General features: G+C 41.0%; 1 protein-coding gene across 11 annotated transcripts in view; it reads left to right on the forward strand.

Annotated features, from left to right (window-relative positions):
* Window positions 1–21,703, forward strand: part of foxp1b (forkhead box P1b) — a 211,767-nt gene that overhangs the window by 64,037 nt on the left and 126,027 nt on the right. For 10 of the 11 annotated variants that reach the window (XM_036983352.1, XM_036983347.1, XM_036983353.1 and 7 more), the window contains exon 3: window positions 6,900–6,943. The exons of the other annotated variant lie outside the window; for it this stretch is intronic. The gene's annotated coding sequence lies outside the window, so the exon portion shown is untranslated. The remainder of the gene's footprint in view (window positions 1–6,899; window positions 6,944–21,703) is intronic. 11 annotated transcript variants of the gene reach the window in all.

Raw genomic sequence — 21,703 nt, forward strand, 5'->3', positions numbered from 1 at the left:
GGCACAGCGTTAGCTATTCATCATGTTCACATTTGTGACCCACCACCTGGATTCAGTCCAATGTAGCAAAATTTGAAATTGTGTTTTTTACATTGGATAAAAGTAGAGACTCAGAGCTACAAATGGTATATCATACACTACAGTTGAGGGAAAATGGAAAGTAATTCTGCTTTGAATGTTCATCAACTTGTAACCCCACTTTGGAGAAAATGCCCCTTGAATGTTTTGGTATGCCAACTGGAGAGCTCTTCTTTGTCTACACCCCTTCAGCATCGTTCACACCCTCTTAAGCTTTACCCCCACCCATCTCTTTAAAGATTCACATGTGAGGCCATGTGCTAAACAGAGTGAGTAGTGTAGTAAACAACCAAAGTTTTGAAGGCTAAATATGGTAACCGTAGTAGTCTACAATAAGGGAGTCCTTGGCCTATATCCTAATCTGACTTTGGTGCAGGTTATGTTGTTCACATTACCATCTCTGGTAAACACACTCTATATCAAATAAAAGTGAATTTGTCACATGCACAGGACACAGAAGGTGAAAATAGTACAGTGAAATGGTTACTAGCGTATTTGCTTAGTAGCAATATCAAAAACAAAGTTTCCAGATACAAATATTTGATCATTATTAGATTACGCTTACCCCAGACACACTTGTCTAAATTGATGGGTCATGTGAAAGAAATGCTATAGCCACATCTAGCTAAGTGGATGGGTCACTATTGTCTAGACATGTACACATGTTCATGAAATACAATAGCTGGCCGTAATCTCCCCCAGACACACCTTGCTAACTTGATGGGTCATGTAATCATCTGGCGAAGTAGAGTCTCTTGTTTGGACATGTAACTAGCTAGCTAAACAATGAACTGGAATAAACCAAACTCATACTGCTACCAATACCAATACCAAACATATTGTCATACAGTAGCCCTAGTATGAATATGCAAGTAGCTAAAGCTAACCAACTAGGTTCGATGTTCGCTAGCTAACTAACTTTAGGCTATAATTAGCAGTGCAAATAGCCCATCACAACTTTTTCCAACTGATCTGTTGATTGCGCCTGCTAAATTCAGGGCGTCAGTGTTGTTGAGAAAAGTAACACATTTTGTATTTTTCGATGGCTGACGTTGTAAAAACAAAAAAAATCTGCTCTAGAAAGGATGATCAACACATACTGAGCAGCAAATGTTATCGACAGAAGCATGCTTCACGGCAGACCAATCCACACTCATCTCCCGGCATGTCCAGCCCATCCATTATCTCAGCCAGTCATGGCTAGCGGGAAGGTTCCTGGCTTTTTCCATAGCTAAACCAACTTGGCTTGTAATTGAACAATTTTATTTGTATTTACTTAGGGAATACAAGTTTGTTATTAAGGCACATACAAGTTCACATATTCCAGAAGGCTTTTCTGCCAAAAAATGCATTTTGATAAAATACCAAAAAAAAGACGTTCAAATGATCACAAAATCTCCTGTGAAGTAGTGACGTGCAACATACGCCTGCCTAGCTTCCTGAAACGGGTCACATTTTGAACCGTATTAGAATGGTTTGTGATTTGACTTCAGTTGTTCTCTGTGCTTCGTAATGCCAGTATACAGTGTTATCTGTGTTGAGGTCATTACTTTAATAGGCTTTATTGATCTAAACAACATTAGGGGTTGCGGTGATGTTATTAAGGTAGAGATAACTTCTGTGTAATTCCACTAAAACAATATATTAGTGCTTTATTGGTCTAAATAACTTTACCTTTTAGACAGTAATGCAGGAGTAAGTCACCCTGGCTCTTTATGTCTCCGGGATCTTAATAAAGCATTTCCTCTGGACAGCCTGCTGTGAAGAGAGTGAAAAACGACAGGTTAAAAGGCATGCTGGGAAGTTTCCATGCCATCACTGTAAATCATTTCTTTTGAGTACACAAATAAAGCTTGAGAAGAGCTGTGAGCGGAGAGGGACCAGGGGAGAGTTAGTGGAGCCACGGGCCTCAAAACAGTCTGTTTTACACATGAATGTACTGGTGGGAGTAGTGAGTCCAAGGTTCCCCATGGTTCTCCGTGGTTCCCCGTGCTCAGGGGGACGTGGGCACCTCCGTGTAGGCAGTAGCTCAGTGGTCTACCTTGTTAACACCCATATGTAGGAGTTATTACAAATGTAGGATCCTAATTTGATCACCCTGTTGAAGGAGAACTTCTTGCAATGCGGTTTATAAAGGCTTCTGAAGTTTGTAATTTCCACTTTGAAATTTGACTTAATTTTCCCTTATGTATCAATCCCTACATGTATCAATCCCTACAAAAATGTCCATTAATTCAAATCCAAATAATAATTCACATTTCCAGTTGCTGCAGGATTATTTTCCTGCTGTAGCAAACTGGCTCAAATTAAGATCCTACATCTATATAAGTCTTATACTTTTCTTCCTCTGATCGATGTGTCAGAAATGAGCTTTGGGTAGACTAACATCCTGACATATTTAACAGATTTGTAGCAATAATTAAAGTATGGGTATTGTTAGTGTTTTTCTTATTGATTAAACTGTTCATTGGTTTATACTGCAAACTTTTTAATGGACAGTTGCAATATTTCTTTCCTTTCAAGGGCACACTATATCCAATATTTATATGAAATAACGATCCCATTTATCAGGAAGCATATTTTCAGGGGAATTTTAATTTGCAGCTATTTAAAGCCTGGGTTTTGGTAATGAATTATTTTGTCATCTTGCCTCTGATGAGATTCATCTTTAATAACTGTAACAATTATTTTATTAAAAAGAGAAGCCGTGCATTATGGCTATCTCGCCAAGGTCTCGAGCTGGAAAGAATTCTCATTAAGAGCATTATATTACCCCGTAGTGCTTTCATTTGGATGTCCCGCTGAAATTACATTACGTGTCAACAATGCTTGTGTTAGAAGTAAGCAGTCATATTTACAGAGGCTAGCTTTTTTCATTTGCCAGCTGACACTTGGAGATTAAAAGAGATACTAATGCTTAATATCTGATTAAGTCATTTAAATGGGAAAACTGTTCTAAAAGGTTGACTTTTAATATAAAGTGAGGAATTGAGTTCTCTACCTTCTGGCTTTGATATTAGTTTTACATTTTGGAACCAACTTAGGATTGTGGTAATGATACTTTTGTTAAACAAAGCACTGACACCCAACCCACCCAATTTGATTCCTGTCCAAATTGGATGTATGTCCTAGTGTCATGATTGATCAATCCTATGTTTGTTCTACGACATCATGAAGACGTGTTGTGTTGTCAGGTTTGTCATGCTTTGTGTCTGTCTGGCAAAGCGCTGGCTCAGGAAGGGTTTTCGTTAATGACATGGTTGTAATTGTTTGTCAGTGTGGTAATGTGTGATTTCCTATCACCATGTGAAGTTGGGAGGTTGAAGAAGGAAGGAGGCATGGTGTCAGGAAGACAAAGTGCTGTGATTTGTCACCAGCCAAACGTCTTGTAAAATATTTTTTTACTCGCCCACATAGTCTTCGGGGAGGGGGCTGTAACATCATGATAATTTAAATACTGTATAACTCCTTCATATGCCATCATTTTCTCTCGAAACGGAACATACAGGAAGCCCAGCAGTAAATGAGTAGTTCTCTCGTCTGTAAACATAATAGTGAGTTTTGTCCCACACAAGTGTTCCTAAAGGCAACTGTGTTTTTGGAGGAATGAAAACTTGGTGATCTGAGGGATATTGTGACAAGCAAGCAATAGAGACAAAAAGCATTTGGAGAGAATGAATGATTGTGTGTCGCTGTGTGTGCCACGCGTTTGTGTCAGTGAAGTGATGCCTACCATCTCCGTTTTTAAAGGAAGACAGAAGTGAAATCACCAAATGTAACGTAAACTTTTATTTTTAGATTTTGGTTAGAATCCTCACTTCCTTAAATGTATTATTTTCAACAGAGGCTATTTCACCATCTGATGAGAAGAGATATTTCAAATTTGCTCAGTATAAGTGGAAGACTGCATGTGACCAGGTAATTTGGGGTAAATCATTTCTTCACCTCATCACGTTGTTGTGGTGCCCATGTACTGTATTGGATGGGTCTACTCCTCTTTCTACCTCCATGTTGGTTTGGTAGGGGGGTAGATTCCCCCTAGTTATCAAATTAATGAGTTCCAATCAGGAAACAAGCCAAACAAAGGAGAAGTGTTACAGTATGCAGATGTCTCCAGAGGGTGCTACTTATTGTCACAATTGCCCTTTTGTCCGCCCCCCCCTCCCCCATTTCAATTCATGTCTTCATTGGTTATTCTCAGTCTGGTTTTGCACACATGGGTAGTGTAATCAGCTAAATGTAGCTGTTGCTTTCTTATTATTACCTGGGTGCTTAACACAGATTTTTTTCCCTTCAAGGACAAATGGTGTACGAGAAGGCTGATCCCGTGTGAAGTCCCTGAGCTCCCGGCGAGCAGCAGATCCCTTTTCAGCACCAGCTGTTCTCTCAGATACACTGGGCCGCACTGAAATTCTCTTAATATAATTTTGGGGACTCAGGAGAATAGCGCAAAACATGCGTCCCAGCGAGGAGAGCGTTGAATTTTTCATCAGCAGGCCTCAACTCGCTGAGTTAGTGGGCAGCGCTTTCATTCATGAGCAGATGTTCAGCGCAGTTACGCTCTGCAGTTAATGTGAACTTATTGGCCTCTCTGCCATTGGCTGCAAGGACGTTGGCAGCGACCTGGCATCTGAGAATTACTCCTGGTAAAAAGCGCAAGCCAGGGAAGTGTAGCCGTGGCCTTTTTTTAGCCACTTCCCAGCCCACAAGCTGTAGCCGGAGAGCAGGGGAAGGCTCTGACAGGCCATCAGTCTTAGGCCCGACAGTGATGAAACACTCTCTGCTGTTTGCTGGGGGAATAGCAGTGAAAATTCCTGAAGACAAGTTTATCATTCATTTCTTATGACAAACTAAACATGAAACCCACACGACTTGGCAAGAGAATGCGCTGCGTGATAGGCTAGCACAGGAAGGTACAGGTCCCAGTTGTTAGTCAATGGGTACTAGGGATATAGTGGTTTCGATACCCTTGAAACAGGAAATTCATGTAAACCAGGCAGCTGCGAACAGGTAACTTTCTCTCTGTCTGGCCCTGGTTGGTTCACGGTAGAGCCCAGCTGGTGCTGAGGTCAGCCTGGTTGTTCAGACATCTGTTGAACCAAGCCTCTCCAATTGGGTTTGATGTGGCTCTCTAGATCAGTAATACTTTCCTACAAACTCTGTAAAAGGCTTGCTAAAGGATTACATAAAGGCCTATTAACTTATCAAGATGAGTACGTGACTGCGTTGAGTGGGTAACATTCGGCTCACCATGGGAGCAGTGTGAAAGTCATTGCGGTAAAGTTGTGGATGTGGGACTTTAATAGGAGAATGTTTGTTTCTGCTGTACGTCTCATTCTCACTTTCCAATTGGTCCTTTTCAGGTTGGGTTTATGAGAGCAAAACTAATTAGTGTTTCTAAATTCAGCAGAAAAAAAAGTCAGTTGGGTTGATTGTTCTGGTTTCCTCTCCTGTGTCAGGCGCTCAACAATAAAATAAGACTCTAATCATTTTCTAACTGCTCGTATTTTTAAACCAGAGTTGAATGTCATTCCCGGTCTCCTGGCATTTTGTTTGGCAAGATCAGGGACCAGCGGTTAGCCTCTCGCCGTGCTGTCTTTGTGATTCGTGGGAAGTTTATGATGGGGCTGGTGGAAAAAAACAATGCGTGGGGTTGTTTCTGCTTTGATTGTGAACGTCCTGCTGACAGGAGCAGGCTAGTGAGATTACAGTAGCTCTCTGACATTCCCTATTGCCTTTATTAAGAGAGCTCCAGCTGCATCGAGCCCTCAGGAAACACCAGCACTGAGCAGGGCAAACCCGTGGGCCGCTGGCCGCCGGGAGAGGGAGAGGGAGCCCTGTTTGAGTTGGCAGACAGTCCCCTCTCCTCTCAGGGAAGTTCTGCTGCCTCTGCAGAAAGGCCAGTGGCGGGTAGCTCTTACAGGACAGGACGCGCGGTGGTGATTCCAAGGGCAGGATGGGCTTTTTCCACCTCTCCTTCCTTTCAGGAAACACATTTAGCCTTTTCTTCCCTCCCTGTTTTAAAAAGGAGAGAAAAAGTGGAGGTGGGGGATGCAGACCGAGTGACAGAAGTAAGCCATATGATGTTGGTGTTAATCTGTGGCGTTTTATTTGAGATGGGGTGTGCAATGTTCCAACAAGTTATTTCAGTGTGCTCCGTGTTCTCTGAGCCCTCGACTCGGGGCCGGGGTTTTATTTATATTGAATCCCAAAAAGTTTATAGGTCTTTTTAACAACGTGCCATAAAACTTACACTGTTTTTTATTTTTCCATCCACAGCGGAGGGATTTGTCTTCAGAGGGCAGTAATTAAGCAGAAGGAGCTGTGGGTCTAGGGTTAGGGTGGAACGGTGTTTAAATGCAATTAGAGCACAGCTAGAATACATTTGAACTCAATTACAGTTTTCTGAATGTGCCCTTATTTGTTTAATCAAGGGAATTCTCATTTGAGATGCTAAATATGTATCCAAAGATATTTAAAACATGGAAAGAAAATAAGCTCTGAGGAACAGCCTACTTGATGCTGCTCTAATGAAGAATTGTTTGAAAGTGACCCCACGCATGCACGCACGCAAGCACACATTGTGACATAGAGTATTTACTAGCATAATACTGTTTCTCAATAACAGGGTGGTACCCAACAGGAATGAAATACTGTGTTTGTCGTTTTTCGATTGAAGGAGTGCCATAGATTTCTTAATTTCCTATTGATATTAATATCTTCCTAATTTTCTCCTTTTCACTTTTATTCCTCCCCTCCCTTCTCTCTCCCCCCCTCTCTCTCTCCCTCCCCCTCTTCCACCTGCTTGTGTTTTCCTCCAGCCAAGAGACTCCAGTGGTGACCCCCTTTGGAGACAGAAATCAAAGTAAGTGACTAGAGTAAGACCCCATTGACACAACCAGAGACTCCTAATAGACATGACAGATCTATACTCATATTAAATACACTACATCCATGGACGAGAGTTTCCCTGTATAGAGGGTTTTCAACTAAACAAAGGCCTAGTCAAGTGAATCCACATTACACTTGTTTGAGCTATATCTCAGAGAAACATAATACATGCAACTGTTTACATCTGATGAAAATTGAGATTGCAAAACAATAAATTAGATTTTACATGCAGATGTAGGATCCTAATTTGATCACTATTTTGTTGAGGAGAATTTTCCTGCACCTCAGGAAATGCAAACTTGTAGTGTTTTCAAGGTTTCAAATGTCAGACTTCATTTGCCATAATGTAAAAAAATTATCAACCCCAACAAAAAATATCAATGAATTATAATCCACATAATAATTTACATATCCTGTTGCTGCAGGATTATTTTCCTGCTGTAGAAAACTGTCTTAAATTAAGATCCTACACCTGTAGTAACAGGTGCTATTGTAATTGATCCGTTGTTTTTTGCCATTTAGTATTTACATTACTTTGAATGATGCAGAAATTTTAGTGACAATGCATGATCAACATAGGTTCCCTGTACCGTAACCCCCGAATCCACACCACCGTATTGTCACAGTTCCCACTGGTTACACACTTGAATCAAAGTTTTTTTCCACCTCAATTCAATGAAATTACATTGATCCAACGTGGAATAGGTGTTGAATTGACATTTGTGCCCAGCGGGTTGTGACTGAATTCAAGGCAAAAACATGACCAGATACTATATGCAGGTTCACGTCTGTAAGTCTCCTCGCACCGTCTCCCAAGTCATTTACACTGTGTGTGGTGTATAAACACATCCAAAACAAACAATGACCCAGTGCAGACTCCACACTGCAAAACTATTTCAAAGCCTGGAGTATACTGTAAACACTAAACATGGCTGACCTTCCTACCGACCACACCACCTTCACGCTCGGGAAGCTCAGACTTAAATCTAGTGTTTGCGTTAAGAGCTCATTTTGACCTTGGCGAGACATGTTGTAGATTACATTTATCTGTTCAGTCTCTTGTCTGTTTCAGTCAGATATTGGTCAGGTTGTATTCTGTGACCGTATGGCCATGATCCTCAGTCTGCAATTGAATACTTACATATGACTTAAGCCTCCACAGAGAAATCCTGTCACATTTCATATGGTAACACTGTCCAGTGCCTTGACGCGGAGATGAAACACAGTTTGTCTTCCACTGGGTTGGATGGTGTTGTTGTTGGATTAGAGTAGGGTTTCAGACATCGGGTAGGAGTACAGGTTAGCTCTGCTAGAGCCAGTTACTGTCCCTGACTGCTAGGCAGAGCTATACTGGCTTATTTGGATAGTCCATCAGTAGATTTCTACAGACTTATCTACTAACCTTACTTACTTATCTACTAACCTACTTAACCCCTATCCTAAACCTAAACTTAACCCTAGCCCTAACACTAAACCTAATCGTAAGTTTAGCAAGCAGTTATTTCTAAACAGATGGTCCTACCATCAACAAACTATCTGTAGAGCATCTACAGATGGACCATCTGGACTATCCAAATGTAGTCTGACCCTATACAGGTTTATATGAACTATACTGGTTTACATATCCTCTGCTGTGTTACCCTCAATGGAGTCAGGGGGGGTGCTGAGAACTCCTCCTTAACAGTGGTGAAAAAAGTACCCAATTGTCATACTTGAGTAAAAGTAAAGATACCCTAATAGAAAATGACTCAAGTAAAAGTGAGTCATCCGGTGTCACGGCCGTCCTCCTCTTCATCTGAAGAGGAGAGACGAGATGGATCTGAGGACCAATACGCGGCGTGGTAAGTGTCCATGGTAAATCTTTAATCAAGAAAGACTGAACACTATACAAACGAGTAACAAAAAACAATAAACCAAATTCGACCGTGAAGCTACAAAATGAGACCTGTGCTGAAACAAGCCATCAACATAGACAATCACCCACAAACAAACAGTGCAACCCAGGCTACCTAAGTATGATTCTCAATCTGAGACAACTAATGACACCTGCCTCTGATTGAGAACCATACTAGGCCGAAAACATAGAACTGCCCCAAAACATAGAAAAACAAACATAGACTGCCCACCCAACTCACGCCCTGACCATACTAAATAAATACAAAACAGAAATACAGGTCAGAACGTGACATCCGGTAAAATACTACTTGAGAAAAGTCTGGTTTTAAATATACTTAAATATCAAAAGTTAAAGTATAATTAATTTCAAAATGCCTTATATTATGCAAACCAGACGACACCATTAACTTTTATTTTTATTTTTTTATGGATAGCCAGTTGCAACACTCAGGCATCTTTTACAAACGAAGCATGTGTGTTTAGTGAGTCTGCCAGATCAAAGGCAGCAGGGATGACCAGGGATGTTGTCGTGATAGGGGAGTGAATTGGACAATTTAAGGCCGGCTAAGCATTCAAAATGTAACGAGTACATTTGGGTATCAGGGAAAAAGTATGTAGTAAAAAGTACATTAGTATCATTAGGTATGTAATGGAGTAAAAATACAAGTAGTCAAAAATATAAATAGTAAAGTACAGATACCCCAAATATCGACTCACACGACTCACACTCATCTTTTTCACAATTCCTGACATTTAATCCAAGTACAAATTCCTCGTCTTAGGTCAGTTAGGATCACCACTTTATTTTAAGAATGTGAAATGTCAGAATAATAGTAGGGAGAATGATTTATTTAAGCTTGTATTTATTTCATTGCATTCCCAGTGGGTCAGACGTTTACATACACTCAATTAGTATTTGGCCTTTAAATTGTTTAACTTGGGTCAAACATTTCGGATAGCCTTCCACAAGCATCCCACAATAAGTTGGGTGAATTTTGGCCCATTCCTCCTGACAGAGCTGGTGTAACTGAGTCAGGTTTGTAGGCCTTCTTGCTCGCACACACCTTTTCAGTTCTGCCCACAAATTTTCTATAGGATTTGTGATGGCCACTCCAGTACGTTGACTTTGTTGTCCTTAAGCCATTTTGCCACAACTTTGGAAGTATGCTTGTGGTCATTGTCCATTTGGAAGACCCATTTGTGACCAAGATTTAACTTCCTGACTGATGTCTTGAGATGTTGCTTCAATATATCCACATAATTTTCCTGCCTCATGAAGCCATCTTTATTGTGAAGTGCACCAATCCCTCCTGCAGCAAAGCACCACCACAACATGATGCTGCCACCCCCGTGCTTCACGGTTGGGATGGTGTTCTTTGGCTTGCAAACCTCCCACTTTTTTGTCCAAACATAACGATGGTCATTATGGCCAAACAGTTCTATTTTTGTTTCATCAGACCAGAGGACATTTTCCAAAAAGTATGGTCTTGTCCCCATGTGCAGTTGCAAACCGAAGTCTGTCTTTTATATGGCGGTTTTGGAGCAGTGGCTTCTTCCTTGCTGAGCGGCCTTTCAGGTTATGTCAATATAGGACTCGTTTTACTGTGGATATAGATACTTTTGTACCTGTTTCCCCCAGCATCTTCACAATGTCCTTTGCTGTTGTTCTGGAATTGATTTGCACTTTTCCACCAAAGTACGTTAATCTCTAAGAGACAGAACGCGTCTCCTTCCTGAGAGGAATGACGGCTGCGTGGTCCCGTGGTGTTTTATACTTGCGTGCTATTGTTTGTACAGATGAACGTGGTATTTGGCATTTGGAAATTGCTCCCAAGGATGAACCAGACTTATGTAGGTGTGCAATTGTTTTTTCTGAGGTCTTGGCTGATTTATTTTGATTTTCCCATGATGTCAAGCAAGGAGGCACTGAGTTTGAAGGGAGGCCTTGAAATACATCCACAGGTACACCTCTAATTGACTCAAATTATGTCATTTAGCCTATCAGAAACTTCTATAGCCATGACATCATTTTCTGGAATTTTCCAAGCTGCACAGTCAACTTAGTGGATGTAAACTTCTGACCCACTGGAATTGTGATACAGTGAATTGTAAGTGAAATAATTTGTCTGTAAACAATTTTTGGAAAAATGACTTGTCATGCACAAAGTAGATGTCCTAACCGACTTGCCAAAACTATAGTTTGTTAACAAGACATTTGTGGAGTGGTTGAAGAACGAGTTTTAATGACACCAACCTAGGTGTATGTAGACTTCAACTGCAAGTATTTTTACTTAAGTAATTTACACCACTGCGCCTTAATAAAGCCCAGCTGTGGAATGATCAAATAGTGGCTCTAATTAAAGTGCTGGTGTTCACCAATGTAGAATTCTCTCTGGAATGATAACAACCTGTGATATGTGCAGTGGAATGCGTTGGGCAGCTCTTTGGGAATGGGGCTTGCCAACATGTTGTTGACATAGATGTCAGATGGAGACTAATGAAGGCCAGACTGATCCTTTGGATGCAGGCCTTAAACAAATAAACCCTCTCAGAATACATTAGAGACTCGTTGTAATGTTGTAGGCTATTTGCGCTTTAGCATATTCTTTTGGTATGTGTTTTGATATCTTGATGATCCGTTGTTGTTGTGATACTGGTATCTTGAGGTTTGATGTGGCTGGTTGAGAGGGTTGTCATGGTGTTCCATCGTGATGTTCTGGCATTTTATCAGTTTAATCAGTATTGTTGTGTTGTGTGGCATGATAAGCCGTGGTGCATCTGTGTCGTGTCTAGTTTTGTGCGCTTGCAAAACAGGTTGATACTGAATGGAACAAATGAATGTTGTGCTATCTGATAATGTAAATGAGCCATCTAAATATTTCCCCCACCTTCTGAGTAGGAGAGGTATTTACATAACCAGTTTGGCTTTTAATACATGTGGAAATTCAAATGTTTGTTCAATTTTCCAATTATTATTATAACTGTAAAAAAAAAAAGAAAGAAGTGTTTTAGGATAAGATGTATGCTAAATGTCATTTTGGTACCACAAACATTCATCTCATAATTTAAAGATAACACAACAATAAAAGAACGCTCATTGACAGGTTTGTGTCAGCCAAGTAAGTAGTTGATGAATATGATAGACAATCCTTTGCATGTAAATGTATCCTAAACTTCCAATTACCAGGCACTTTTGAATATTGATTAGAGAAAAGACAAGGACACAGAAGTGAAGTACTTTTGAATGCATGAAACCCAGAGCTTCTGAAACAGTTCCATTTGTCACAACTTCTCAGCCTCTTTAGTGCTGCTCTTCCCACTAAATGTAGGCTGGTGATGGGAAACAATGTCATTTCATTATTGCATGATGTGTACTTCGTAGATGTATGGTGAAATAATCAATTAGCAATGGTCATCACTGATGTATTTAAGCTTACAATGTAAGTTTCGCATGGAATATATTCTGGCTCTTTCTTTAAAAGCACTTAAAGCACTTTTTACTATTATGTCCAAGTACATTCTGAAGCCTACATACCCTTTATTGAGATTTGATTTAGAGCAACAAAGCATTTCTATAGATATTGGAATAAAGTAATTGATTCTCAATATAAAGTTATGGCAATTCTGAGGAGGTCTTAGGTTAAGTGAATACTTTCCATAATTTTTTTCCTTAGTTTACATTTTTCCATGGCCATTATGAAATACCTTTTTGAATATTCTTTCAGCACTCCTTGGATGACTGATAATATACACATTGATTTCTACACTTTGTCACTCAAACCAATTTCTTACAATACACTGAGTATTAATAGACTCTGAGTATTTGACAGTGGTTGTACGGCTAGTGACGTATCCCACCACCTGAACGTTGTGACTGTGGACATGCAGGTACTTGGGCCAGACTCAGCGCTGTTTGTCAACACACAGAGAGCATGAGACGTGCGGACCAACGCGCTGCTCGGGTCATGTCTTGCTCGCAGACATGGAGCCACGACGCGATGTGACAAGCAACAGATGTGCCACACCGCCTGGAATCAAACGAGCCATCCAACGCTGAGCTAAGCATGCAGTCAGACACGGCTCCTGTGAACTTAGTGCTGCGCTGCTGGCAGTGGCAGGCAGATGAGGGAAGGCAGTGCCAGCGCTGCTCCTTGTTTCCTGTCTGAGCTAAGGGAGGACAGGACAGGCCTGGTAACTCAACCTGGTCTCAGGCCATTTTGTATTATTCTATACGTAAATCAGAGACACTCCATTTAGTATGATATGTTACGTTTCGTATGGTATGTATTAATTTGTGTCCATCACCCATTTTGAATGATATGTTACTAATTACAAATCATATCTGTTAAGAATTTGCAAAACGTACATTATGTTACGGATTTGCAAAACGTGTTATATCTTACTAATTCTAGCTAGCTGACTAACGTTAGCTCGCTGGCTAATGTTAGCTAGGCTAGGGTTTAGGGTTAAATCAAGTTAGGTTAAAGAGTTAAGGTTGGGGTTATCTAAATGGGTTAGGTTAAGGGTTAGCTAACATGGTAAGTAGTTGCAAAGTAGCTAAAAGGTAGTAAGTACAGTGCCTTGCGAAAGTATTCGGCCCCCTTGAACTTTGCGACCTTTTGCCACATTTCAGGCTTCAAACATAAGGATATAAAACTGTATTTTTTTGTGAAGAATCAACAACAAGTGGGACACAATCATGAAGTGGAATGACATTTACTGGATATTTCAAACTTTTTTTAACAAATCAAAAACTGAAAAATTGGGCGTGCAAAATGATTCAGCCCCCTTAAGTTAATACTTTGTAGCGCCACCTTTTGCTGCGATTACAGCTGTAAGTCGCTTGGGGTATGTCTCTATCAGTTTTGCACATCGAGAGACTGACATTTTTTCCCATTCCTCCTTGCAAAACAGCTCGAGCTCAGTGAGGTTGGATGGAGAGCATTTGTGAACAGCAGTTTTCAGTTCTTTCCACAGATTCTCAATTGGATTCAGGTCTGGACTTTGACTTGGCCATTCTAACACCTGGATATGTTTATTTTTGAACCATTCCATTGTAGATTTTGCTTTATGTTTTGGATCATTGTCTTGTTGGAAGACAAATCTCCGTCCCAGTCTCAGGTCTTTTGCAGACTCCATCAGGTTTTCTTCCAGAATGGTCCTGTATTTGGCTCCATCCATCTTCCCATCAATTTAACCATCTTCCCTGTCCCTGCTGAAGAAGAGCAGGCCCAAACCATGATGCTGCCACCACCATGTTTGACAGTGGGGATGGTGTGTTCAGCTGTGTTGCTTTTACGCCAAACATAAAGTTTTGCATTGTTGCCAAAAATTTCAATTTTGGTTTCATCTGACCAGAGCACCTTCTTCCACATGTTTGGTGTGTCTCCCAGGTGGCTTGTGGCAAACTTTAAACAACACTTTTTATGGATATCTTTAAGAAATGTCTTTCTTCTTGCCACTCTTCCATAAAGGCCAGATTTGTGCAATATACGACTGATTGTTGTCCTATGGACAGAGTCTCCCACCTCAGCTGTAGATCTCTGCAGTTCATCCAGAGTGATCATGGGCCTCTTGGCTGCATCTCTGATCAGTCTTCTCCTTGTATGAGCTGAAAGTTTAGAGGGACGGCCAGGTCTTGGTAGATTTGCAGTGGTCTGATACTCCTTCCATTTCAATATTATCGCTTGCACAGTGCTCCTTGTGATGTTTAAAGCTTGGGAAATCTTTTTGCATCCAAATCCGGCTTTAAACTTCTTCACAACAGTATCTCGGACCTGCCTGGTGTGTTCCTTGTTCTTCATGATGCTCTCTGCGCTTTTAACGGACCTCTGAGACTATCACAGTGCAGGTGCATTTATACGGAGACTTGATTTTACACAGGTGGATTGTATTTATCATCATTAGTCATTTAGGTCAACATTGGATCATTCAGAGATCCTCACTGAACTTCTGGAGAGAGTTTGCTGCACTGAAAGTAAAGGGGCTGAATAATTTTGCATGCCCAATTTTTCAGTTTTTGATTTGTTAAAAAAGTTTGAAATATCCAATAAATGTCGTTCCACTTCATGATTGTGTCCCACTTGTTGTTGATTCTTCACAAAAAAATACAGTTTTATATCTTTATGTTTGAAGCCTGAAATGTGGCAAAAGGTCGCAAAGTTCAAGGGGGGCGAATACTTTCGCAAGGCACTGTAGGTGAAAAGTTGCATTTACATTTACTATGTTACGTCTAGTCTGAGACCAGGCTGTACTGGGCCTCCCTCTGAAGCTGCCTTCCATTCACTCTGACATCTGAGGTCTGGACAGGAACTCTGATTAGATAGACTGTACTGTACGCTCTCAAAGGCCCTCATACAGACATTCTGTATGAGGCACAGTCAACGCCACAGTGAGAGGCACCGTCACAGTGAGACGACAGCCGAGAGAAATATCGTCTTGAATGCTCTTTGTTGAGCACGGAGCGATTTGACTGAGAATAACATCACTTATTGACATAAAGAATACACTTTTTTGTCGTTTACTTGTTAGTACTGTAATATGGTCTCTCCCAGTTTCTGGTTTTCAGGTTATGTATTTAATGAGTGGAATGGCTAGTGTCACAGACAGAGAAGAGTCTGGCTCTCTGAGAGGAAGGGAACTAAAGCCACACATACTTAGCCTATCCGTCCCAGTTCATGCAAAACCGTTTGGTCTGTTTGACTGGCTGTAAAAGTGCAACAAACGTTGGTGACACGAGGAACAACGTTAATGATATCCTCTCTCAATTTAATCGGCTGATCAGCTCAGGCCTGTAAGCAAATTGTGTGGGCTTGTGTAAGTGAGGGGGAGCAACAGGAATATATCATCTCAACAAGTGAATGGATGAAGTCCCGCTGACAGCTACTTGACTGATCACTTACTAGAGACGGTCACCCTGCATCTGTTTACCACAGCACAGCCACATGATGCTGGAGCTCCATGTGTGTAATTGAGCTATTTCCCTTGGCTCCTCTGTAACTTGTGCTAACTTATGTTCTTCAGCCTCACTCACTCACTGCTGCTCAACTTTCCATCATAGCGTAGGGGGAACGTTTTTATGATCATAATCACACCTAGCCAACACTGCTATGTAAATATAGTATTATCGGCGATTCCAATTTGGTTAAAGTGGCATGAATGTGGGTGATACAGACATCTCTCTGTTCTGTCTGTGACACGGGCGAAATAGGCGACAGTTAGGAATCAAGGGTAACTTGCTTTTAGGTAATAGAGGTATGTTACCGGAGTATACTCATGTAAAGAGGAAAAAAAGAACAACAACCGCTGTTTTCAACATTCAAAAACGGAGCTGATGTTAATGGAACCCACAATCTGTAGATGTGCAACTCCAGTTCACACATGGAAATTTAAATGGAATATCTAGATCTGAATTGTGCTATTTCAATATTCAAATATTAATACAAAACAATTGAATGCTGCATGGCCCTAACTATTTGCATTCAGTTCTGTTTGTTATTGGAACAAAGATGACTTGGTAAAGAGAAAGGGGGAATTCAGTGAGTGGCACGCAAACAAACCATTTGTCTTCCTATTGTAGGCAAATTAAACTACAGTGTTTAGGTGCATGTACTCAAATACAATACACTTTATACTTGTTTTAAATAGCATAACTATGTAATTCAGTATTCTGTCGTGATATACTGCAGTGCCTGGAAGGATCCAATACACTTGAATGCCTGGCTAGTATGAAGAGTCAACTCAATTCCACTGTGAAATACATATTTTGGACAGAGCATCATCATTCCTCTTATGGTTCCAACATAATAGATGCTATTGTGTCCCCACTGTAGATGTTTGTTTGAATACTCCACTCACTCTCCCGCTCTCTTAGAAATACATGTTACACCCAACAAGCTGCCCTTTTCTCCTTCTCTCCTCCTCTCCTCAGTTAGCGTGGGAATTAGTCTGTAGGTCAGGCACTGGGAGGACAGACAGACAGACAGGAAGGGAGGGGGAGGGAGAGTAGGACCCCTCCACTATTTGACAGGGTTAAGCATTGTGAAAGATTGCCAGTGCAAGCCGTGACATCTGTAGCAAGTATCAACGTGAACTGTAATTAAGTAGAATCAGTGATTTTTAATTCTATATTCTACGTAATAACAGGGCAGTAATTAATAATTTAAGGGAAGGGGCTGCAGCCGGACCCTGTTTCTCCTGTGTTTAAATTTAGCCAGTGTCATTGTCCGGCACTTTGATTAATTGGTTATCTCTCTTGACTATACATCTCCATGAAATATCTCTTTCCATCTGTCATTAAACTGCACATGGAAATTGGTTCTATATATGTAGTCATTTACTGCAGGGGGGAAACACCAGATCAGAAAAAAAATTGCCACCAGGATATACTGATGACCGTAGTATACCGTTATGACTGTGACCCAATATGGGGAATTATTGGGAAAGTTGCTCTTCTTTTATCTGTTGCAAATGACATTGAATTATTCTGCATGATAATAGGATAGAGAGCTCATACATTTGTATGATCAGACTGAAGGAGCTGTGTGTTGCTGGTGCTAGTCCTGGCCTACACAGTGAATAGTGACCAGTCAGCCAGAGATTGGCTAGCCTGTCAAATAAAGATTAGGCCTTCATTTCTTCATCTAATCCCTGTAAATCTCTCACGGAAGAACTTTGTGAACGGAGGGCTGTTACTGGAGCGCGGCTTTACAGCTCGTGTCTCTTCCTTTATCTCTACATGTACACCTCAGTGAACAAAACAACCTGTTGTTTTCAATTGCTGTGGTCAATTCCTCCGACAGACATGTTTGGATTACAGCTTTCAAAGAGCAGTTTAAATTGGGACATTTTCTCCAAGGTTTCCATGGTAATTAGGTGATTGATTCTTTATTTTCTGGATGGTGGAGCATTGTCAGGGTAAACTTCTGCCATAGCAACACCACATAGTCATTAAGAAAAGCAAGTTAGACTGGGTTTTGATAGCCATTTATACTTTGCCTTCCTAAAGGTTTTGAAGTTTAATATCCCCATATTAAGCTATTGGGGAGCGGGGGGGTGTCTTCAGTTTCCTCTTCAAAATTGCTGTTCATTCTTTTTATTGAATTATTAATTGTATGTTTTGAATTATTGACTGAAGTAAATTTCTGATTAAATTAATATTAACACTCTGAAATATTCATGATCGATGTTGAAAACGATGAACTTGCAGACCTATTAATATAATCATAAACGGACACTGGAAAGGAAAGTCACAAGTCAAGTGTGCAGGCACTGACTGACCTCATGGTGATTTGTGCATACGTTTCCCTAGATCTTCCTCTAGGGTCAGTTCATATAGGATAGCTATGTTTAGTTGGCTGTCTGTGTGCTTCCTGTCTGACCAGTGTCATGGGTGGGTGCAGCTCAGGGCATCAGGTGATGACAGGTGGGGGGGACTTGATGACCCTTCGTCTGCATGTGATCTGTCACATCTCACCTGTCTGCAGCTGACTCCAGATCAGTCACAGGGTAGGAGAGGAAAGTTACAGCGATACAGTACTTTGAGCCCCTTTCAACTCTCTGATTGGCAGGCAGAGGCCCAATGAGATCCATTATTCACTGTTCTTTTAATCATTCCCAACCACAGGTTGTCTGAGAATCCAACAAGCTAAAGTTAGAGTATATTTGGTGGAACAGTGTTGTTGTTGAAAACGTAATTTAATTTTAGAATTTTTCCAAGTATTAGCAGTGAAATATTTTTGAACCAATGCCTTAAGGAGAGTTTAATCTACTCTTTTGTCTGTTTTGATTCATTCATCTGTAGTTATTTTTATAACTTATTCAGCAAATATATGATATATTCATAAAGTTCTTTACTTTGTTCTTAAAATTGTCCCATTGTATAAATACAATATGGAAATCTGAAAAAAATAAACCATTACTGTAACACTAATGAAAAGCACCTTAAAATATGGTTACAATAATTATGTTTTAAATGTTAATGTCAGTTGAGAGCATAATAAAGACGACATGATAGACTCACTATTCAAAATCTGATAGCCAGGGAGAAGCAAATTATTTCAAATATTTGATATTTAAATTATTTTCAAATGAACAGAGACATGAGCAGAATGAAAGGCGAGTAGTTTCCCCTGGTGATACTTGGGGCGCCTTTGTTTCCTTGGTGTGTCTCCGGCTCATTAATGTTCAGAGCATGTGAGAGAACCAGCAGCACTGTACTCCATAACCCATGGTGCTGTGCTGTGTGCTATGTTGTGTGAGACCCCGGGCCCCATGCATACATGCAGCACACAGAGAAATCCCCCAGCCATTTACAGTCCACTGGTTCATTCAGGAAGGGATGGCCGCCGAGCTGTCCTGATTAAAATGACAATAGTCTAATTAACTCGACCTCGGTGTCAGTGCACAAAACGGCTGCTGGCCCGCCACTTTCTGTCTGAAAAGCCTTTGTCTTCACGCCATCCAAAAATAAGAAGTTTTTCAGGCAAATGCCTCAACCCCCTTCGATGAGATTTACTAATGGCAATTATTTTTTATAAGCTAATTAAATCTATGCAGTTTCAATTTTTTTCTTCTGTGGAATCCCGGAGGGATTTGTCATTTGGGGGATAGTATTACAAGCACCTTCAAGCACTGTTAGTCGTTTTAAAATATTATATACAATTATAAAACGGTCTGTTTGTGCTCAACCTGATTTTATTTCAAACACGGTTAATTACACTCACTCTCCAGTGATCTCACTCTCTGAAGAAACAGAAGACAGTGGGCTTATCCCTCTGGTCCCCTCATCTTCTGCCCCCTAACTGCTAGCTTTGTGAACAGACAGACAGACCAGAGAAAGACAGGCCAGAGATGGAGGATTGAAGCAAATGAACCCATTTTATAGACAAGTTTAACATTTTAACCAGATAACAATTTCATATTTCATGCTCCACAACAGAGATATTTGAGAGAGGGATTTCGCTCTTGCCCTACAATCTGTTGCCATTATTTGATACTCTCATCTAAAGGAAGCGGGAATAGAAAGAAGAAAAAAACACAACAAAAAACTTTAATGACCGAACTGGAAACGTCTTTCTCTTCTATTATCCTTCTGCTGGTGATTAGGGTCTATAGGGAGATAATTTAGTTTTGAATTAATGAATCGAAAACTTCTCTCTTCTTCTGAAAGGAAGGGCAGATCTTTTGTGCCACTATCTGAAGACATCTTCCACCCTTGACAATGCACACTGAGAATTTTTTTTTGTTTTAAGGTTGGAGCCCCCCCCCCCCCCCCGCCTCCCCCTCCCGTCGCTTGTCAGTCTAGGGCTGATATGAGGGATCTCTCTCTCTCTCTCTCTCTCTCTCACTCTCTCAGTGCTGGTGTCTGGTGGAATCTGAACACTATGTGTGCATGCAGGTACAGGGGAAAGCATCACAACATGTGTTCTGGGATGTGTGCTGAATGGACACGTAATAACACACCCTTCCAATAACTACAGCACATAAAGGGAAAAATATACAAAGGTAAATACCTCACCCACTGGTCCTGAATGTCCATCTAACAAGGACTACCAGAAACTACTTTTTAAATATACTGAACAGAAATGTAATCGCAACATGTAAAGTATTGGTCCCATCTAAAATGTGCAGTTTTGTCACAATAGAATACCACAGATGTCTTAAGCTTTGAGGGAGCATGCAATTGGCATGCTGACTGCAGGAATGTCCACCAGAGCTGTTGCCATATCATTTTATGTTAATTTCTCTACCATAAGCCGCTTCCAACGTTGCTTTAGAGAATTTGGCAGTACGTCCAACCAGCCTCACAATCGCAGACCACATGTAACCATGCCAGCCCAGGACCTCCACACCTCGCTGCTTTACCTGCGGGATCGTCTGAGACCAGCCACCTGGACAGCTGATGAAATCTATGAGTATTTATTTCTGTAATAAACCCCTTTTTGTGGGGAAAAACAAATTCTGATTGGCTGGGTCTGGCTCCCCAGTGGGTGGGTCTATGCACTCCCAGGCCCACCCATGGCTGCACCCCTGCTCAGTCATGTGAAATCCATAGATTAGGGCCTAATTAATTTATTTCAATTGACAATTTCCTTCTAACTCAGTAAAATCTTTGAAATTGTTGCATGTTGCGTTTATATTTTTGTTCAGTATATAATTATAAACTGGGTGGTTCGAGCCCTGAATGCTGATTGACTGACAGCCGTGGTATATCAGACTGTATACCACGGGTAGGACAAAATGTTTAGTTTTACTTCTCTAATTACGTTGGTAACCAGTTTATAATAAAGCACTTCTGGAGTTTGTGGTATATGGCCAATATACCATGGCTAAGGGCTGTGTCCAGGCACTCCGCGTTGCGTTGTGCCTAAGAACAGCCCTTAGTCGTGGTATATTGGCCATATACCTCATCCCCTCGGGCCTTATTGCTTAAATGAAACGCACAGGTTTTAATTTACTATGGAAAACACAGGGGCCACATGTATCATTTGACATTTAACAGCCCAGAGAGACATCTCTATTGAAATGAATGGAAGTGAAGTGTGGACCAACCACCATTTGGTGCTGTGTAGAACAAGTGGTGGCCAGAGAGCACATATTTAACTGTCCTTGTGGAAGTTCACATCTGGTGTGTGGAGCTGGGCGACTCGACGGCAGGGCAGTCCCTCCCCCGACGCCACTCTCACATTTCATCATCTGTTCTCCAGCACCGGGGAGCTCCGGCATAAGTTGGCTGCTCTGGATCCATCTGTTGTTATTATTTTCCACTGATAATTGGCTTGAACAATGGAATGCCTGTGTCTCCCTGCCTTTGAAACTCTATACCCTGTTTATTTTC

Source organism: Oncorhynchus mykiss, chromosome 7 (genome assembly GCF_013265735.2).
Source record: "Oncorhynchus mykiss isolate Arlee chromosome 7, USDA_OmykA_1.1, whole genome shotgun sequence".
Taxonomy (NCBI): Eukaryota; Metazoa; Chordata; class Actinopteri; order Salmoniformes; family Salmonidae; genus Oncorhynchus; species Oncorhynchus mykiss.